Here is a 22,640-nt window from a genome sequence, read left to right on the forward strand (position 1 = left end):
TCTGATGTTCCCCAGACATGCTCTTTGGTCACTCTTTATCCAGACGCAAGTTCACATTCATCAGAAAGTCCCTTCTTATCAAAATAGTGGAAGATACGTACACATTCCTTAATAAAACAGAATAAGAAGGAATATTCTAAACACTAAGCAGATTTTTCATCTTAAATGTAGTAAGGCCATACAGTAAAGCTGTACTGGGTCTGGATGAGATGGAGTTCATTTTCCACATAGCAGCCTTCACAGTTCTGTGCTTTGCATCAGTAGCTAGAAAGGTGTTGATAACACACCAGTGTTTTGGCTACTGCTGAGCAGTACTGGCACAGTTATCAGTGCTGTCTCTTCAACATTCCACCCCCCCATCAGTAGGCTGCGGGTGGACAAGATCCTGGGAGGGCAAACAACTAGGCCAGCCGACTGAAATTAACCAAAGGGATATTCCATACCATATGACATCAGGTTATATATAAAAGCTAAGAAAAGGAAGAGGAAGGGGGGGTATTCATAATTTACAATGTTTGCCTTCTGGAGCACCCACTATGTGTGCTGAAGTTCAGCTTTCTGGGAAGTGGCCAAATATCACTTGCTGATGGGAAGTAGAGAATAAAATTATTTTTCTTTCCCTTTGCTTGTTGCACACAAACTTTCACTTTTTTTGTAGCAAACTGCCTATCTCAACCTGCAAGTTGGTTTCCATCTTATTTTCTCTCCCCTGATCAGCTGGGAAGGGGGAGTGATTGAGCAGCTTGGTGAGCACCTGGTGTCCAGCCAAGGCCAACCCACCAGAGTCCTTTCTGGCACCCAATGCGGGGCACAAAAAAACACAGTGGTGGGTTGACCCTGGCTGAATGCCTAGTGCCCACCTAAGCCACTCTATGGCTCCTCTCCCCAAGTGGACAGGAGAGAAAAAACATAACAAAAGGTTCATGAGTTGAGATAAAGACAGGAAGAGATCACAAATCAATTACTGTCATGGGCAAAACAGACTCTAATTGGAGAAATTAAGTGAATTTATTACAAACAAAATCAGAGCAGGATAATAAGTAAAACAAATCTTAAAAACACATGCCTCTCATCTCTCTCTCCTTCCCAGACTCTACCTCCTCCTCCGCAGTGATAGAGGGAGATGGGGAATGGCGGGGCTACGGTCAGTTCATCACAGGTTGTTTCTGCTCAGGGAGAAGAGTTCCTCTCACAGGATACACTTCTCCATGAACTTTTCCAGCATGAGTCACTCCTACAGGCTACAATTCTTCATTAATTGCTCCAATGTGGAGCTTTTCGACGGGGTGCAGTCTTTCAAGCACAGCCTGTTCCAGCATGGGTCCCCCACAGTGTCACAAGTCCTACCAGGAAACCTGCTCTAGCATGGACTCCTCTTTCCACAGGTCTACAGGTCCCTGTCAGGAGCTTGTTCCAGCATGGGCTTCCCATGAGATCACACCCTTCTTTCTGGCATCCACCTCTCCGGCGTGGATCTCCTCCACAGGCTGCAGGTGGATCTCTGCACGCCTGCTGACCTCCACGGGCTGCAGAGGGACAGCTGCTTCACCATGGTCTTGACCACAGGTGACAGCAGAATCTCAGCTTAGGTGCCTGGAGCACCTCCCCCCCTCCTCTCCACTGACCTTGGTGTCTGCATAATTGTTCCCACCGCACATTTTCATTCCTCTCTTCTCTGGCTGCAGTTACATCTGCACAATAACTTTTTTTCTGTCTTAAATATGTTATCACGGAGGCATTATTATCATTCCTGACTAGCTTGGCCTTGGCCAGGGGTGGGTCTGTCTTGGAGCTGCTAGCATTGGCTCTGCTGGACATAGGAGAGCTTCTAGCAGCTTCTCACAGAAGCCACCTCTGTAGTCCCCCATCCACTACCAAAACCTGGACACGCAAACCCAATACAGATGCACACTTCACAATTTTTGCAAGCCATACACAGGCCACTTTCCTCCTGACAGGTCACAGCAGCCAGACCTCTGACCCGCAGAGCCCTGTTGTTCCCTCTGCAGGTTTACAGTGGATGGGAAGCTAAATCTCATTTCCTCTACTGTGATACACTGTTGCACTGAATTTGACCTAGTATTTGTTTTGCAAATGTTTTAACATATTGTTAACATTGCCACTATTTCATAAAACAGTGCATTTATTTATTACGTAGACATCGTGTATGAACTTAATTGACCTAGTTGCTTGAGTAGCTTTACTCCCCCTAATCTATCCTCACCACAATATCTCCTAATCTATTCTCACACCACTATACCCAGGCAACAAGCAATGGCATATCAGTCTACCAGATTACTGCAAACTCCAGGAGAGAAAGGTGACTACTGAGATAAGCATTAGTTACCAATGTTAAAAAAAACCCCTAACAAATAAAACACAAAACCCCACATATAAACAAGCGTATTATTTAAGAAATCAAAGCTACCTTTTTGCAACTGATTTTATAAAGACAGAAATGTTAAGAAAGACTTTCTTCGTATTGCTGCAAGAATCCCAGCTGCTGAGCATTTACTGTTGCCCTGTAAAATCGAGATGGAGAAATTCTGTGCTGCAATAAAAGTGCCCATAAACTCATAAACAAGAGACACATCAGTTCCCTTAAAGAAAAAAAAAGAGATACCATTAGGACAGCCTTTCATCCTTAGTGTGTCTGAAGGACTTAAGACACACTCTGCTGCCTAAATATATGAGCAACATTACCATCCTAGTACCCTCAACAAGTTTAAAGTGACATATGACCTTTAAAAAAATTTTTTTTCAGTGTTAGTTGTGTTGGGAAACACAAAAGAACAAGTTGTGAGGGAAGTATTATAGATTGTTCTGTGGTGAAGAGGTGAAATAGACTTTAAGAAAACAGTCAATCATGCAATTCAACAATAAAATAATTTTGAAACAGCCAAAAATTACCATCTAAGCATATCTGGACAACTTAACATGATAGGGTCCTATTGGAGACTGTAATAATTTTCCATGTGACTAGGTCCTTTACATTATTATGAGGGTTCTGCTCCTTTACTTGCTTCCATTTTTTTAGTTTTATGGAGTTCTTATGACCAGGAGCCAACCCTTAATGCCTCCACTTTCCATGCACAGCTCTGCATGCGTAGCCTGGCGCAGCACGTATCACAATATCCTTGACAGCTCCCCTTTGCAAAAACCCTGCCCCTTTGCTAATGCCTGGTGCATAATGGAGACAAGACACTTCTTTTGTAAGCACCTCAAAATACAGGTGGTTTTGTTTGTTTTAATTTGTCTTTGAATGACTGGTGCTTGAGGGCTGGATAAGCTTAGGAGATCTTTGAACAGAAAGCAGTGTAGAAAGGTGTTATATACTGGTAACAAAGAATTTTAAAAAGAGTCTGTAATGGACATTATGGGCTGGCTTCTCTTTTTTTTTTTTGGATCATCTTCAGGCAAACTTTGACATTTTGTAGAATTGCCTCATTTGAAAATACTTCTTTGTATTAGCACACCTGAATGTGAAATGATCTACAGCAACTCAGACTTGCACATTTAAATCTACTCACTTGCTTTGGCCTGTAGGATTCTTTACACTAGAATTCCCCCAAATGTAACACAGAGAATTACAGGGATCATTAACACCACCCAACTTTAGTCATTTAATTTACAGGCCTCAATTAAGGAAGTAATCTGTCCAGGCTTCCTAAATTGTCAGTCAAGGTAAAGGGAAATTATTTGAGAAAGAATATATGCTTCTGCTTTGATTTGCATTCCTGAGGTACCTCTCTTTATTCACTGTGGAAGGAGCATAAGAAAACTCCCCTTCTTACTTAGGCATCTCATTTAGGTTCCTATTAGGTAATACAAAGATTCCTGTATCCTCATGCCTCCAGCTCAAATTTTTGCCTGCTCTTGCCTCCACTCTGTGACAGCTGTTGTACATAATAAAAGTTACTGAATCATACGAATCCAGTTATGGAGCTTTATTTTCCTTGGTCTTTGAAGAAATCTATCCCTTTTCAGCAGCTGTTTATGCCCATCACTTAATCACAAGCAATTAATAAGACTCCACAAACCTGGCTTCGAAATTCAAACTTAGAGTGTATACCAAATACACAGTTTGCAGAAATCCATCCTATGTATCCCAGCAACTGCAAGATGCACCTCTAAATGAGGTGATGAAAAAGTATAGAGGAGCTGAATATGAACAGGAAAACCCACATACAACCCTGACCCTACTGATAGTGGTAGAGGATCAGAAGATCAATCTAAGACATGGCTTAGTAACTCAGTGAAAGGCCTTTAAAATTTAAATACATTGTTCAATTCCCAATCCAGATGCTTTCTTTATTACTTACTTTAAGCATGTATGATTTGCAGAACCCTTGCGTATAAAAGAATCACTTTCACATGAACACAAGGGAAAAATCACTTAACAACTGGTAACAGTGCACACATTACCCCCATGAAATATGCTATGCAGTGGCATTTTATTGCTGCTCTATTCATATAACCTGTTAGACACATCAGGGTACCTGACCCAGGAAGGTCATTCCTACCAATGTAAGTCAGAACAAACATGATAAACTATTTTTCAGTTTTTGAACTCTGTGTAATGGTGGCTCATTTCTTCATTTCGCTATTGCTGTTTTAAATGAACATCACTGAATGTTTAAGAGGAACCACCAACAACATTAGGTCAGGGTTTGCATTTACAGATTTAAACAGCTGACCAATGTATAAAGGGTAGAAAATCACTGATAATCACTCAAGGACTCCAGGAGCTTAAAATGGGGCGTTAACAGATTATTTACTGCAGTTTGGGACTGATTTCACAGATTTAGAAGGAAGGAAGGCAGATACAACATGAATGAGAGGCATAAATAAAGAAACAAAGCACTAAAAGCTTGTCTGATATGCAAAAACACCTTATTGTAAAACTTAGGACAAAGCTTCTTGAGTCACTTTTCCAAGCTGATTCTTTGACTTTTCAAAGACATGCTTCCTCTTCAGATCCCTTATTCCCTTATCTGTCCTGGCTCTTACAGGCTGGGTCTCCCTGACTTTATAGGTGTCAGCCCGAGCAAGAGGATGGACTCCTTTTCCATGCAGACACACCTCACAAACTGAAGGAATTATCCCCAGTCTCATCCAAATAAGCTCATTAACTTTTCCTTTCCACCTTACTCTCTTTTTCTGCTTCACAAATGCCCTTTCATTCCCTCTGATTTTAGTTTTATCTTACAAAGCCATCAGTCTAGCATGTCTTTAAATACACTTCCAGAGAATGACTCTGACTTTGCACTGTGCAAGGGCTGACTAGTACTGAAAATACAGCTTTCATCTTCAACGGCCCTACAATATTCCCACTTTAAAGAAATGTCACTCTAGAAATTGAGACACACATATAAAAGAAGAAAAATAAAACTATTAATAAATAAAACTGTAATTATACCAAGAAACAATGCTTTAAGTTTTAGCTAAACCTCCCTCTTGCCTTCTTGACTAAAACCATATTATTATTTCCCATTAACCAACAAATTACATTTTGGAGACAGAATAGTCATTAATAGCAGATAGGCCAAAGTTTTCCTTCCTACCTGCAGTGATAAGGCTGCCATTTGGAGAAAGCAGAAGCAAGTATTCATTTTTATAACCTCCTGTAATTGCTGCGTGGTGGTGTATATGTCTAGGCTTCCTTTATACTTACTGGAGATAAAGTCAATACAATGAACAGGCAACAAATACAGAGTTCTCTGACTATACAGCATTATTTTATTTTTATTTGGTAACTCACTTTTTGTACTTCACAACTGTGTGGTTTAAATTTGCATTGGCTCCAAGAATCCTAGACAGATAGCTCAGGCACAGGCACGTCCATCATGATTAGATGAGACAAGTCCTGCCCTGAAAGTCCAGGGGAGGGGGTAACTTCAGGAAGGCTGTTTTTCCCTAAGATCTAGGGATCATTTCCTAGAGGAGGAGTCCCAGTCAATGAAAAAACTCTCATTTATTTTACTGAAATCAGGTCCAGGTCAAATGGGGTAATAAAATAATATGGGACAAGAGGCCCAGAGCGAAACCACTGCTTTTTGACCTGAAGACTCTGGAATGACACCTGAATGGCACACGGGGAAAAAAGAGAGGGCTTTTCTGTCATATTTAAATGTAAGAGTGATTGAAAATGACATTCAAACCTAATGCTTTCTTTCAGATTTTGCACTACAAATTTATTCTGCCTTTTTATCTAGTTAAAATGTTCAATGCCTGAAAGCAAGTTTCTGGATTTCTGAACACTACAGCAGATTTCATGTTCAAGTTCATGTAACTTGTACATTAGCGTTTTTAAATTCATATTCCCGCTTAAATTTCAATGTATGCCAAACACAAGATGTTAGGCACACTCAATGCAGTTCCCTGCATGACACAGTCCTGTTCTGGCTTTCACCTTCTAACAGGGAACCTGCCATCTGCAGTGAAAGCCCTGTCTTCTAAATGCAATTTATAGTTCCTGGGCCATGCTCAGACAGCTTCCTTAGAGGACTCCATCTGTTTTGAAGCTGTGATGTGCTTTTTTCCTGCTGTTATTGTTATACTCTTTTTCCCAGTAACTTCATAAACGCTCTTATTGTATCCTTTCTATCCCTTTTGCAGTCATAATACCACATAGTCCTTCGAGTTACCAAATGATGGTAAAGTTGGTTAAAAAAAGTCAAAATTCATACAGAAAATTAATAGAAAGATTGTTCATTTGCCCTGCTATCTACAAAGCCAAATCAAACACTGGTCTTAAACAACCTAATTTAAAATTTCTACAGAAATGGGACAATTTTTTTTTATTACAGCTTTGGACAGGCACAACATCACCATATTTCAAGCATTTTTGCTTCCAGTGTTATTAATGAAGGGTGACTCAAACTTTTCAACTGTTTCTCCTAGAAAAGGATGAGGCAGGTTTATGTTCTGCACATACTAACAAGAGAGTTACATAGCTATGCTGGTCATGGTAGAGTTAGCCAGAAAATCCTAATGGAGGAGAAAAGGCATACCATTTTAACTTTGGAATATATAATTTATTTTAACACGTTTCCATCACACTTTTGTATGCAAAAGTCAGGATAAAGAATAATAGTATCCCGTGGTTAAAGAGATGCTGTTGTTCAGGTCACCACGTTTGTGTAAGATTTACAATTCTGATGATACAGATTTATAAAGCATATTTATACTTTTTGTCCATTATGTAAACAGTTCAGAAAGAAGAGATGGGAGCCCAAAACATATGAACACTCATTGACAGCTATTGAAAACAACCCTCACTTTACAGCTGGGATATGACTTAGAAACCAAGAGCAGCTGAAGCACTGTTGACAACAGCAAGATAATGAATACAGTTCCATTTCAAAAAATCCTATGGAAAATTCATACTCTTTTATAATTCTATCCTGACTATGGACACTATAAGTACTTTGGAAACTCAGCTGGAGTCCAGACAGAGTCTTCCAGGTTTAGCAAGAAAACACAGCAGTAGTAGCAGCAGCACAAGTATGATTCAGCAAAGGCACTGTTAGGTACATACAAAAAAAGTGATACATGTAATTTCTATTAAGACACAATTAATAACTCATGTGGAGTGGACTTATGTGTTAAAGACCACCTGAATCCATTGACACCACCCTAGAGTCTGCAAATATGCCAGACCACTAGTAAGATTTTCCTCAATGTAAAAATGGCTTTTACATCTACAAAAGGATCACAGCAGCTTCACCTGAGAGCTGTGACTCCTTCACCATATAAAAACTGCAAAAATAAATGGCACCTTCTCTCCATGATTCATTGAAGCAATGCTGCACAGGATCGTCAGCATGATAAGGTTAGAGTGGAGAAAGAACAAAACCTCTCAAATTTCCTTCCCGTTGTTGCTATGTTTCCACTGCCTGCATCAGTGTCTCTACATCCTCTTAACTGAACTACGTAGGTTGACTCATATAAATATGGCACACGCTATATATATATATGTATATATATATAGTCTAGGGGGTTTTATATAACATATGGGTGTATTCTGGGATTGTGTAGAGCTGGGAATACCACACCCTCATGCCTTAGCACAGTACAAAGAGAAACCTTAAGACTAAGAGGAATTGGTCAGGCTGAAATAACCTTTCCGACATTTCACAAAGGGCAAATACAACTGCTAAGTTTTTCTTTCTCCATCTAGAAAGATATTATAAATAATCTCTAACATACACCCTCGATTCAATCCATCCCCTCGCTCCCTTGACAATGACTATAGACTTCTTAGTCATTTCAGTAAGTTTACATTTTTTCTCAGTTATTTCTAACAAACCACACTTACATGGCAGGGAGATGAAAGGTTGAGCAAGATTCTCAGGGCTCATGAGTAAAGTCCCTAACAAGGCACAGCTGATCTACAGACAGACAGACAAAGATATCAACCATGTGTTGAAAATAAACAGTTGCAGTCAATTCTCTTGCGCCAGGAAGTGGGGAATAGCACACTCGCAGTGTCTGAGCAGCGAGAACGACGCTGCCACTTCTCTGGACCTGCGCTAGTCCAGTGATGGGAGTATGTTGTTTACACAGTCATGGTTCTCATGTCTATCTGCTGTTCTCACCATCTTGACCTGACGTGAATGGTTTTGAAACCATTTGTTCTTGTCAGAAGTGTGATAGCATCACAGCAAGGCAAGTGAGTCTGCAAAAGAACAGCTCCGATAGACAAGAGATATGTGTATACCAGACATAAAAAATTTCAGCCATTTTTTATAAACCTTTCTGCTTCTGAACTACCTCCTATCCAGTGTTCCCAAAACAATTTGCTTATATTCATAAATCTCAATGTTCTTTGGAAGCTACTATGTAACAAAAATATGCATCCACAGAAGAACAAAATAAATTTGCATTTGTCTCAATCATACAGCCTACCAGAAGGGTCATGGCTCCTCCTACCCCCTCAATCATTCCCTCATCTCCTGCCAAGACAGACTACCAAGCTACATCATGGACTCACAAACACTAGCCTGTGAAGAGCTGTCTAATACCCTGAGGTGAATATGCCCATCAACAGCAAGTTCACCAGTTTCTGGTAGGCAACACCAGACTAAACACCCGACATCCTTCTGCTATTGTGAAGCAGTATTTTCTTAGCAGTAATTTTACTCTGTTGCTGCAGTCAGCATACTCAAACAGAATGCTGTAGATACCTGTATTTTATAAATTGCATGTATGTTTCAAAACATTATAACCATTGGAACTGTCAGGTACCATACAGCATAGTAAGCCCTACTGAAAAAAAAAATTAAAAAGATACATAACCACATTCAGAAAAAAGAAGGCACCATGTGTCAATAGCTACCTGCATTGTTCATATATTTTGCAGGTCATTACAAGGTATGTCAGTTTTCTGAGAAACAAAGATATTTACAAAAGACAAAACAGTATATTGGACAAGCAATGATTTACCATATTACTTTCACTTGAAGCACATACCAAAATTCTTTGGTACATTCTTTATATCCTACACTTCTAGCAATTAATAATACTTATCTTACAAAAGAAAATCAACAATTCAGTAATATTTTTATGAAGACATAACTCATGTTCAAGGCATAGATTGTGAATGTTTTTAGCACTATCTGTTCAAAACAGATTAATGAAATCAACAAAAAATATACTTGTCAAGGTGAAAAAAGTTACAGAGAACTAAGGCTAAAATGAGCATTATTATTTAACTAATCAAAGTTCCATGTATTTAAGCAGTGACTGAGATTGTATTTTATTACTCATGAAAGCAGTATGCCTACTGAGAAGTTACTGCATTTTGTACTTACTATGCCACTTTTAAACAGAGAAACTCTAAATGCTTCATGAAAATGGACAAACCTATAAGAAGCAACAACTAAAAGAACAAACACTTGAAATTCTGTTATGGACTGAGTATTATTGTTATTCCCAGTGATAACCAAGGCCTATGTGAAATAGCTATCACTACCACAGCTAAGCCTTGACAAAAATTTGGGGGACAAACTCGGTACCTGCACAAATCATCAGGGCTAATGAGGGAAGACTGACAAAGAATCCAGAAAGCTCAAGCATCCATTTTTCCCTACGCAGAAAAGTTTTGATAGATTTGTTTGTTTGGTTTTATGTGAGGAATTTAATTGTTTTTCCTGGACTACAATCTGTTCTTTCAGGAGAAAAGTGGAAATTTTGACTAAATATTTTAATTGACTCGTTAGCAACATTTAAGGATTTTTCTTTTCTGAGAAAAAGAATATGATGGTTCCTGTTTCACATAATAAGAACTATGGTTATAAATTTATTTTTTAAGATTTAAAGTGGGTTATTTTCTAACAACACTCTTTATAGGCTCAAATGATTACTGATATTTCGTAAATAAAAAAATTCATCATTATGAGATTGAAAGCAGATTCAGGTCAATGCATTGTAACACTTTACATAACAATCAATAAAAACGTCAATACAAACAACTACTAAAGGCACCATATGACATTCCAATGGGGGGAGGGGAGGGAAGTCTTCATTTTCTTAGACGCCTTACTTCCTTTATCAGCAGATGGCAAGCAAATTACTAGTTCAATCCATATGTCTGTATCTGATAGACAGTGTTTTACAAGTCTGAAATTAGTTTGAAACATTTTGAAGTTGGCCAGACTACAGAGGAAAACAGGATAACTTTGTCTATTAATGAAAAGTTGGTTTTGTCATAACAAATACTTCCACAAGCTACTACCCATCCAGACTCATTCAGTCGCTAATGGAATTGTACCCAAAGACATAATCTGTGTTTAACAGACTAACAATTTGTAGTTTCAACCATTCTGTTCTTCTGCTGTGCTTCAACATGTCTCCTTCCACTAGCTGAGGTTTACTTAGTGCTGCTGATGAAAGCAAGCAAGGCCATGAGAATATTTTTGGTAGGATGAGTATCAGATCGTGAGGGCCATTTATGTGCATGCTGGTAGGCATTCCAGAGAGAACCTGTCAGAGCAGAGCCCGTGCAGACCAGCACCTTGGCTCCAACCACGGCAAAGTGCAGATGCCGAGAAGATTTAGACAATTTTGCTTAATCTCTTCCCATCAGAAAGCCTCCATTTGCAATGCAGACAATATGTATTTTAGGAAAGGCAGAGCAGAAAGCCTAGACAGCTTTTATAACAAAATGAATGGTTTGGTACTTTTTCTTTCAAAAGAAAACTCCAAATTTGGAGAAATTTAATGACTTTTACTATAGCAAACTATGAGTTCCACAAAAGATTGAAGGGGGAGAGAGCCAAACCGAGCTAAAGAAGACAAGAAAAGAGAGGTTACAGTGAAGTTTCTTTGCAACTTGGCCAAGCAAAGAGGGAAGCAGATCTATACTGGTAAAAACAGACAACAGCAGGAGTCCTGAGGCATTCACAGCCAGACATAACACCAAAGCACACCCGGCAGCTCTCCAGGCACTGGGAGCCCTTTGGTATGGACTGCTGGATGGAGCTCATTTCCCAACTCTTAAAAAATCCAATTTCTTTGCCAACGACCTACAGAACCACCACAGATAAAATATTTCTCAACTCAGTTTTAAAAAAATGTTATTTCCTTACAACAGTGAGGTACCTCGGGGACTGGTGTCCAAATTGGCCTATGCTTCACTTCTTAAGGAAGGTATCACTAAGAAACCCCTCAAATACCTCTAGCAATGATTAAGGCTTCACCCCAGACTGTCAGTTTACTTACTGAAATTATGCATTTCAGAAAAAGTTTGATGTAGAGGTCTACACCAATGCCAACTCAGGGCACTGAAGTTAAATGCAACACCTCTCCTGAGAAGCACGCAGCTGGTCATGAGTCTGATTAAAACATGAGGAGTCACTTCACTGAACATTATACCAAGAAACTGAGCGTCCAAATTTAACAGATCTCAACTATCCTCTTCATTTTTTTAGAAGTCCCTACGTCACACATGCTCTGACAGTTGTTATGGATAACCAGTGCAAAGACCTCTACCCTTCAACCTTTTAGCTGTCTATTAGAAGGCAAAGGCAAGTTGATTAAGTGATGATTAAGACTAGAGTCTAAAAGGCATGAAAGATATATCTAAAAATCTGCCCAGATTCAAAACTTCTGCTAAGTAGAATATAATTTTCTGTAATGGAAAAATCAGTAAAGTTGTAACATGCTCCTTGCTTTAAAAACTACTAATATTTGTCCTACAAACCATTTGGTTAAATAACTACAGAAATTCCATGTTCAGTGAAAAACCTTTTTCATTCTTAATTTAAATATAAATATCATTTTGCAAATTTCATTCTAATTTTTAACCTAATTTAAAATTAGTAAACAGACACATGTACGCACACAACCATACATTAAGTGCCAAGATGTTTACAAGTCTTGAAGCTTACAAGATTTTAATCACGTTTTCCATTAACTCTCCCCACCCCTCAAACACTGCATAAAGTAGGGTTTATGAGAATTTTAAACAAAAGGCAATATTTAAGTGTCTAGCATACCTCAGTCAAATATAAATGGGTTTCAGTAATATACTAACAGGCATTGTGCTACTGTCAGTGGAGAGCTTTACAGATGTTTTGCCTTCTTTATCAGCTGCAGGGAGGAATGCCTAAATGATCACCATAGCTGAGTCCATTAACTGAATTGTGAAGAAAACACTTTTCTCAAGAAACAGGCTGACTAAGCTTCTTCTGCACAATACGAACTTTTAAACAGATCTGGAATACACCCACTTTGGGTCGGAAGAAGATCTGCCACAAAACATCGAAAAAATATGGAGTACAAATCAGATTTTCTAACTAAAAACCACAAATCCATGAACATTAAAGCAGTTACTATCAGGAAAAAAAACCCTCATAAATATGTAAAAGATATTATTCTCCATATGTCTTAAAAAATGGGATAATAGTGGTATATTAAGTTTTGCTTTGATTTGAAAGCTTTCACCTTGCGGTGTTTGCCTTACAGCCTTTTAGTCATGTACAGACTGGAGTAGCGAGAGCTTTGAAGTGCCCAACTTCCATGGAGTTTCTAACATTTTTTAATAAGTCTTAAGATGTCTGTGTGTGATTTACTGTAATTTCAGAACAAGCTCAGAAATTCACCCTAGCGCAAGGGGTTTCTTCACAAAAGACTGGAAGACTCAATTGAGCACACTATCACTGTTGGGACATGGAGGGAGAGAGGCATGAAAATACTCTGGCAATGTGATTAAGTCAAATTCAAAATACTGTGTATATAAATGATGATACTCAGAACTTGAAGGGTAACAAGACAGAGTTTTGGATAGATGAGATTAATTTTTTTTTTGCAACCAGTAAATATAGTTTAAGTGATTCACAGCCAATTTTTATAATTGCAATGAAGCAGCTGTGATCAAACTCTATTTGTAGCATCATAATAAATTTGCTCCCCACCTACTAAAATTAGTTCTAAGCATCCAAAATTCCCATTTGAACATCTGACTGAACAAAACAGGCATCGCTCCATGCCAAAAATTGGAGGAAATAGACCAACAATATGCCATTTTCTCACCAGAAATTGTAGGCTCCCAGAATAACCTGTGAATTAAAACTCATTTCAAGCTTGTTTGCATTGCTCCTCATTCCCATTCATAACAAATTTCTTGACAAATGTTCTGATTATTTCTCTTTTTTTTGTCGTGTTTTAAAATTTAAACACAATTTTCAAATCACAGACAGTCCTGCAAGCAGAAAGAGCCAATAGTACAACCCATCTGAAAATGGAGAGTGTGGAATTTTACTCTCAGCAAGTGCTGGAGGCAACTCACATGATTAAAGACTGCACTGTAAGCCATCGTTAAAAAACTTCTTGCCATAAGTGAAAACCTGTAGCTTGCTACCATACACATAAACCAAAGCACATAAACCAAAATGAGGTCAAAGTAAACCAAGAAATGCAAATGCCTCACTCTAAAATTCCTGCTTTCTCTTCTTTTTTTAATTTTTTTTCCTGGATAAATGAAAGAATAGAAATTTTAACAAAGTTAAAATTACAATCTGTTTCTTCAGTTCTTCTCTTTCACTGGTATTCTTTCAAAAAGCTTACGACATCACCAGGAATATTGATTCAGAATGCCTATAGATCAGGCTTGTCTTGCTTTGACTATGCTAGTACTGTTGCATAATACAGAGTTTAAGACATCTCTCTTCGCTCTTGGCTTTTGAAATTGCCCTTATTCCCATCTTACAGACCGAATCAGGAGACTAAGGCCTAGAGCAGCCAAGAAATCATATGGAATTAACCATCTTAACTAGGAAAAACACGATTCACCAACCTGAGATTTGAAAATCTCAGGCAGCACAGGGATACACAAACTCTGCAAAGATTTCCAAGGCTGTTTGCAAGCTGCTTGCAAAATGCTGCACAGCCTGGGTTGCCACCACCCCATTTGTTTCAGAAACTTAATACTGTGTACAGCACAGAAAGAGAAAACATCCTTATTCCTCTTTCTTCCTCCTCTCATTTTTATGCAAAAAGTATATCCTATTCAAACTCTAAATACATAACATGCAACATGGAATACATATATTTATAGATTTACATTACATACACATATGATTATATCACTACAACAAAGACTGTAAGATTTTCTAAAATATATATATAATGCTACTAAAAAATGCTTAGAAAAACGTCAACAAGAATCATTTAGCCATTATAAAGCTTCATTTTAGAAACAGAACTTGGTAGAAGAAGTACATTAATTATATTAGGCAGGAAATTGTTCACTAAATCAATTGGGCTACATTAGAGGCCTTAAAATTAAGACTACTTCCAAGGTGACCACATGCATGTTCTGAGGAGTCCTAAGGTAACAGAAGACATTCCAGAAAATCTTTTGCATATCTCACACGCACACATATATATATATTTCTGTTTCAGCACACATCTGTTCATCTAAGAACTATTTTCCATAGATGTCATTTTTAACCGGCTGTATTAACAGCCCTAGATATCTCCATGAAGAAAAAAAATCACAGAACATGTGTGTGCCTTGTTTATTCATAAATCTTTTTAAATCTTTACCTTTTTGAATTTGTTCAGATGTGGATAGCATCTGGATTTCTTCGAATCAACCATAATTACAATGCTCCCTTCTCAGTCCAATAAATTAAACATTTATTTTCTGTCTATCATAATATCCCTCCTCTAAAAGAGTATATTTATTATGTCTTTTGATTACCACATACATGTAGAGAGTCATCTGAAATTCAGCACAGAAAGCAGCTCTGCACTTCCAGATGTTAGAGGTATCTTCACATAGATTTTCACTGTACCATAGTACTTCAGGCAAAAATAGAATTATCTACAATCCTTGCCTGCATTCATCTATGAAATTTAATTTTCCATTGAAAATCTACACGTTAGCAGCAAGTTCTATCCTCAAACATGAATGTGTGTTTCCTATTGGATCCAGTTAGGCTAAAATTATCCTTAGTTTCTAAATACAATTGAAGTTTCCATTTCACTTCAGGTATATAACCCAATGCCAAGTACTACTGGCAATGTAAAACAATAATAGGGCTGTATAATGGTTACAGTTGCGCTTTTCAAAACTTTGGTAAAGCTCAACTAATTTTTTAATTTAGTCATCATGAAAGAAGCTCCCAGTTTAGACAAGGCTTCCCATTCAGTTTTCCAAACTGTTTAGAATGGAGGGAGCTGCTGCTGCGCTGTTTGACTTTGCAGTACCCACAGCTGTGCCCCACACCCGCCTGCTTTCACTGACCTGCAGCCACTGTCAGCACAATTTAAAATGAAAAAAAAAAAAACAAGGAATGTATTTGAAGACAGCAAAAAAATACAGCTGCTTACTGGATTGGTCATACCTACAAGAACAACATTGTCTCATTCCATGTGCCTGGTTCGGCACAAGGGGATATGAACCTAGGCTGTAGCACTGGGCTGTTTTCAGTGACAACATGGGTGGCTCAGCAGAGCAGAGGGCTATGATGGGAAGAAGAGCTCCGACCCTCAGCTCAGGGTGAGAAAGGCTCTGTCCTGCCCTGCCACACACTGAGGGATGCTGTTCTGGCTAGGGGCAGTGCTGGGAGCCCCTCTGTGCCCAGACCCCCACCCAGCTTGGAGCAGTGGGGGCTGCCAAGGAGAGTGTGCCCAAGAATCACAGAATCATAGAATCAACGGGGTTGGAAGAGACCTCAAAGATCATCAAGTCCAACCCTGCCGTCATTACTAGACCATGGCACTAAGTGCCACATCCAGTCTCGTCTTGTACTGAGGATACTCCTCACACGGAGTTCAGTGCTGCTGTTCCCCATGGCAGCGATGGCACAGAGCTGCCGCTTCATGCACCAGGCGATGTTCACCCAGCAAACAAAGCCCCGGTGCAGGCATGTAGCATCCAAGTGAAAACAGTGCATACCCCTTTCTTGCTCTCACTGACACTGGGACATCAGATACAGATCAGAGAGAGCAAAAGAGGTTCTCCTACCTGAACTAGGAAGGGTAATGTAAAATTGAGCTAACACCATGTGACACAGATTGTCAAGCTGTTTTGGCCACGGTGCAATACAAGAAAGCACTCCTTTTTTCTCATCTTCGTTACCATCCCTCCTACCCAAATGCAGCAGCTTGTTTTAAATCAAGAATTATCTCGGTTCTCCCTACTTGAATCACTGTTATTGATCATAGCAACTTCAATAAACCTTGCTGCTTACACAGTGGCCTGGGGGCCCATACCTGTCTCCCCAGCCCTTTGTTCCACGTACTGATTCACCCTTTCATCAAGGATTTTGACGTAGCTGCTGCCCTTTCACATTATTACCATGCCCCACCCAAATAATGATTTTATCATTTAATGCTCTTCTAAACCACCTTTCGTAAAAGGGAGAAGAAAAAAAATAAAATAAAAAAAACCTATGCCCTGCCGGGTGGGTAAACATGGACAAGGTGGGGTTGTCTCACCACATGACAGACACACCCCACACAAAAACCAGAAACATGCCTTTCATTGGGCAGGTTAACAGTTTTCTAAAAGTTACTTTCTCGTCCTATCTGATCACTGTCAGGATGAGTAATGCAAAACATTCAATTTCTTGTGGGTTTGGTCCCAGTAGTTACTAAAAGCAGACAAGAACATGTTTGTTTCTAAACTACTTGAAAACCTTGAGAAAGTTACTTTAACTTCGTTCCTGAGCCCTTCACCAGCAAAGGGATTTTACCCACCTCAGTTTTGCACAGTAAACACGAAGCCTCAAAACCATTTCTCTTCAAGTCCTAACTTTTGTTTTCTCATTCTCACTGTTTGGAGTATTCTTGTCATTTTCCAGGATGTAGTTATATTTTAAAAAGTAGCCCACTGCCTCCTGAGGCTGAGACTTGTGGAAACAGGTGCTTCTAAAAAAATGAAAGACTTTGGCAGCTCTCTGACCTGCCAGAGCTCTGTGCATTAGTAAGACACAGTGCCTGCTGAGTTCCCCTCAGCTAATTAGAGGACCCGTATGGCAATGAATGGCCTTGACTATAAATACTTCCTGAAAGATCTCTAACAGAGTCAGAGGAAATGGGAAAAAAATGAGATGCAGCTACAGAGAAACTATTTCAGATGTTTCTTGTTTAAAGGGATGCTTTTTCTTTCCCAAACTGGCTTTGGGATGAGCTGCAGCATCCAAGAGCTCCACCAACTTAAATGTAAGAAGTATGATACAATTATATGCATTAAATTTAATACTGTAGATGCTACCAAAAGGTGGTTGGAAGTGTGACGCAATGCCAAAGCACACAAGAACTTCCATCTGTCACCTTGTAGTGATCACCAAAAAAAATCACATTTAAACCAAGATCCCACTCTGTGTGCTTGAACCTTCTCATGCTGTTCCTCATGCTCCTGCTAAAGACAGCAGCACCTATCCTTCTACCAGGATCAGAGGCAGGTTTTACCTCAAAAGTATGTTATCCTTCTGGCCAAGAACTGAATGTTTAGAGAAATCTTCTGCAAGTCACAAAGGCCAGCTCAGCATTTCCGCTGCTTTGTAACTATCTGGCATACAACTCTGTGAATAACAGGAGTCAGTAATAATGTTTTCCCACTACGGATTGTGTCTGATATTTACTACACTGATATTAAATCAATTGTATTTAAATTTAGTACATATGAATTTCTTATTTTAAAATTAGCACTGTCAGTCACCTACATAGCTGAATGCAAAACAGGGAGAGGGGAAGTAACATTTTCTGATTGTCCCTCTCCCCCAAATTTAAAGCCATATAACCAGCTTTAGATAGAACACTATATGAAATATCAAAAGTGCAAATATCACAGACAGAAACAAAATAACTCTTCTTAAAGTAAATGGAAACTTTCTTTAAATGCCGTGATTTCCTATAGAGTGTAAACAAAACAGTCTGATCATTATGGTGCAAAATAATCTCATTTTAATAGAAGAGCTGATTTTATCCTTTGCCCCACGTGAAAAGCTCATGTTACAGCCTGCAGTATGCCTTCAATATAAATCAATGCTAGTAATGCAATAATGTGACAGTCTCTCTCCCTTTGATGGTACACAAATCCCTCCATTACATGAATTATGATTAATACACAGGAATCTTCTTCTTGTCTTCAGGTCTATGTGGCACCATCTGTGTTATTCAGCTAAAATATGATGCAGGGCAGTGGTGTATACCAACACCTTTAGGTGGGCTAATTAGGTCTGTGTATAGGACTGAAGGCCCAGGCTACAATTCCCCTTTTTGTGGAAAACTTTGCTCTGCAGTGTCCACACATACCAAAACAGGACACTTCATTTAAAACCAGTTTAGCAAAAAGTTCTCGCTGTCCAAGATCTGCACTGTCAAAGCATTAAACAATCTGCCTGGCCTGGAGTCTGTTGGCTGCCAATGTGCTACCCAAAAAAAGGAACATTTTTGCATCTCAATAGACCTTCCAGTATCAACAAATCTTTAAACTATAAAATCAGCTACTCTAAAGAAGAGCAGAAATAATGTCTACATTGTACCATGCTGAGGTACATTTTTGGTAATTCCCATTTGCAAAACAACCGATTCACTCTAAGTACAGCTGCTGGAAATATTTTAATAAGAAAAATAAATTAAAGCTACTCACAGAAGTGTACCAAGCCCCTGAGAAAGATTCTGTTACACTCACACAGCTTGGAAGCACTCTTGGGGAAAAAGGTGCATCCACTGCACATGTGTGTTTGCCACATGCAGAGTTTGAGCTATGGCCACTGCACCATCCCCAGCTCCCGAAGACTCACAAGTGATTTGGTCTTTTTGCTTCTAAAAAGGAAAGAAATCTTACCCTAACAACTCCCACAAATAATCTACTGGAACGCAGAGTCTGAGAGGGGACCATGGCCATCATACATGGAAGGAACACAAGAAAGCAGCATATAAATGGCTTAGGAAACATCCAAAGCTGAAAACCACTCCAAGTAATTTCCAAAAACTTAAAATTATCCTTTAAGCATTAGAGATTTCCATGGCCCATGGTATATTTTCACCCTGTCTCCAGTTGGTTTATATTGGCTCTAATATTTTATCAAAATGTTAACAATTTCTAAAGTTTCTTCTAAACTAACTTATCAACCACTATCTATATGAAAAAAATATGAAAAACCTGATCTCTGCTTTGCCTTCCCCCAGTCATCAGGAAACAAAAAAATGAAAAGCACACAGTACTGCTGCTACTGTCAAATCATTACAAATAATTTATAATAAGCAGAACCACTTTGTAATGCTGAACAGCCAGTACAGCCAAAGGGAAATGTTAGGTTGGGGTTTTTCAGTCCATTTCTCATCATGTTTATTCACTGAGTAATGACAAATTTTTGGCTCTCTCTGTATCAGTCTTGGGGGGGGAGGAATAAGGTGTCCACAGTGATTATATTATAGGTTTTGTTTTCTAGTCACCGGTCATCCTGGTATACAGTATTTTGCATGAGGATTCATTATATGATACCAGAAGTATGTATTGATTTAATGTTTTGCTTTAAGAGAGGACCAACTTTTAGCATAGCATTAGCTACTTCTACTAGCAATTTCAAATTAGAAAAATAAATTTATCCAAAAGTAGGTAATAATGAGAGATTTGCTTAACAATACAGTGTATTTTTTTTTATTTCAGAGGGTTACAAAAATTAGCTTTTTCAAGAATGGAAGGTAAGTTCTTTTCTGAACAATTTCTGACTCTGTCTGGGCCAAGTGAGCTTCCAGGCAAACATAACTGTGTGTCAGATAATACTTGACACTAAGCTCCTGATGGTCAAGCTGACCAACGTTTGTCTTCTGATTTCCTGGCTCCAGTATTGCATCCCATAATGTCCATAGAAAACTAAATCAAGAGCAAAGTAAAGGAGTTGGGTTTCCATGATCTTTTACACAGATCAAGAGGTGACTAATATCACTCGCACACTCACATTCTCACATCTCCTACCCCTAGGATCACCCCTTACCTTAAGAAGTTTGAATTCTCATTATTTTTCTTTATTCATCAATCATGATGAAATATGTAAGATTAGGGACTCTGTTCAGCAGATGAAAATAAATTAACCTCCTCCCATTTTCTTAAAAACATTTCAAACTGACAAAAGCAACTTGCACAATTTGCAAAGAAGAAAAGTGAAAATTCAACTATTACGACTAAGGAAAAGACCCAGACAAACAAGTCCTTGGCACAATAGAGTTCAAAGACCAAGATAGCTAAAGGTGTACACAAAAGTAGTTCCTATTTGCAGAGTCTCAATATGGTTTTATCAGTCAGTATAGACATAATTATAAATTACAAACCAATAAATACATAATAATAATGTAATAAATTACAAACCAAAAGAAAGTTGGGTCGTACACATTTTAAAATGCAAGGAACTAATTTATATACACTGTTAATACACAAAAGTAAGACTTTTTTTTCATCTGCTAATAAATTACAAACCAATAAATACATAATAATAATGTAATAAATTACAAACCAAAAGAAAGTTGGGTCGTACACATTTTAAAATGCAAGGAACTAATTTATATACACTGTTAATACACAAAAGTAAGACTTTTTTTTCATTCTGAAAATCATGGAAATTACTGGTCCTTCATATTTTTGAATACCCAGAACTAAACAAAATCTTTCCAAACTGATAAAAATACTGATTTGGAAAACAAATATTTTATATATCTATATACACACATACACACATGTTTATGCTTGTATATATCTATTAGCGCTTTTGTATAAAGACTTTGAAATGAAGTGTCAGAACTTATTTTTAAAAAGGGCATAAGAAGCAGCAAGTATACAGTTTCCAATTCTATATTCAGCAGTAGCTAAAACAGATAATATAATGGCCTTATTATACTGCTTAGTAAGATTTTAGGCTCCAGCTACCAACCAAATTTAGACCTTTATAGAGCTGATTCTGCATACCATCATGTCCCTTTGCATGTTTTTGTTGAGTTGGTTTTTTCATTCTTTAGTGGTCAAAAAACAAATGAAAATTATTTTTATTCTGATAACCCACAATTTAAATGGCTCCTCTGGCCAATATGTCTGCACACAGCTAAGAACCACTATGAGAACTGAAGTGGGATGTAACTAGCATCATATGAATTCCACTGATAGATGGGTATACATATATATTTTAATAGAGATTTCCTAGTGGAGGAGAGAAATATAATCCTGCCATTCACAGTGAGCACACTCCCAGGTAAGCAACAGGGAACCTATCTTACTGTAACTGCTTCTCATACACTTAAAATCTGACAATAACTATTCATGACCTGTAGGTACAAATCTGTGGTCCCCTTGAATTGCATGTAGGGTTTAAGTGACAGATAGGATTTTATAATTAGAATAACTACAATATTTTTAAGACCACTGACTTCATTTAAAGGTGCTTTTAAGACTTATACAGAGACAGATATATCTATGCATAATCGTAGCAGACCATGGAATAAAACATTTATCTCGTCTTTTGTCTTCTTCTGACATGTTACAGTAATAGATGCTATGGTTATAAACAATAAAGACATATTAAAGAAAAATAGCAGATGATTACTTCCATTTCATTGAGGTTAGTCTGCAGACTGACCATTTCTGCAGCAAGTTTCTTTAAGTTGAGATAGGGAGTAGCTCCTGAAAAAATGTAGTGATGACTCCAGGAGAGAGGCACTTACTTGTCTCCCTGTTCAGCCCCTCAGAATTTGAGAGCTGTTCTAACCCCAGTTTTCTCTACAGTGGGAAAAACATACCTTGATGGAAGGGTAAGGTCCTTTGGTTTCAAAAAAAAAGAAGAGGAATTATTTGGTGTGGCAAATACTTGTATTCTCTTATCACTCAAGATCCTTCCTTTTCTCTTTTTTTCTTTTTCTTTTGCTTCCAAGGCAACCAGACAAGTGTCAAAATTAATGTATAATTATGTTGCTTCACAAAGAAAAAAAGAGGTTACTTTTTATTAATATTTAACTCAGGTTTCATATTTTTAGATATGTAATAATGTGAAATCTTGCTTAAGTGTGAACTGTCACACCACTACAAAATTTAAGAGGTGATTAGTTGTTTTAGTGCAACAGATGTGCAGCCTTCTGGGGTTCTAAACCTTCCTTCTTCACATGCATCACCAACCTGCACAATTAGCAGGAAT

At 38.2% G+C, this 22,640-nt stretch overlaps 1 protein-coding gene across 3 annotated transcripts in view; it reads right to left on the reverse strand.

Moving 5' to 3' along the window:
• Positions 1-22,640, reverse strand: part of TRPS1 (trichorhinophalangeal syndrome I) — a 176,847-nt gene that overhangs the window by 123,513 nt on the left and 30,694 nt on the right. The gene's annotated exons all lie outside the window — the stretch shown is intronic.

This window comes from Acanthisitta chloris, unplaced genomic scaffold (genome assembly GCF_000695815.1).
Source record: "Acanthisitta chloris isolate BGI_N310 unplaced genomic scaffold, ASM69581v1 scaffold5060, whole genome shotgun sequence".
Taxonomy (NCBI): domain Eukaryota; kingdom Metazoa; phylum Chordata; class Aves; order Passeriformes; family Acanthisittidae; genus Acanthisitta; species Acanthisitta chloris.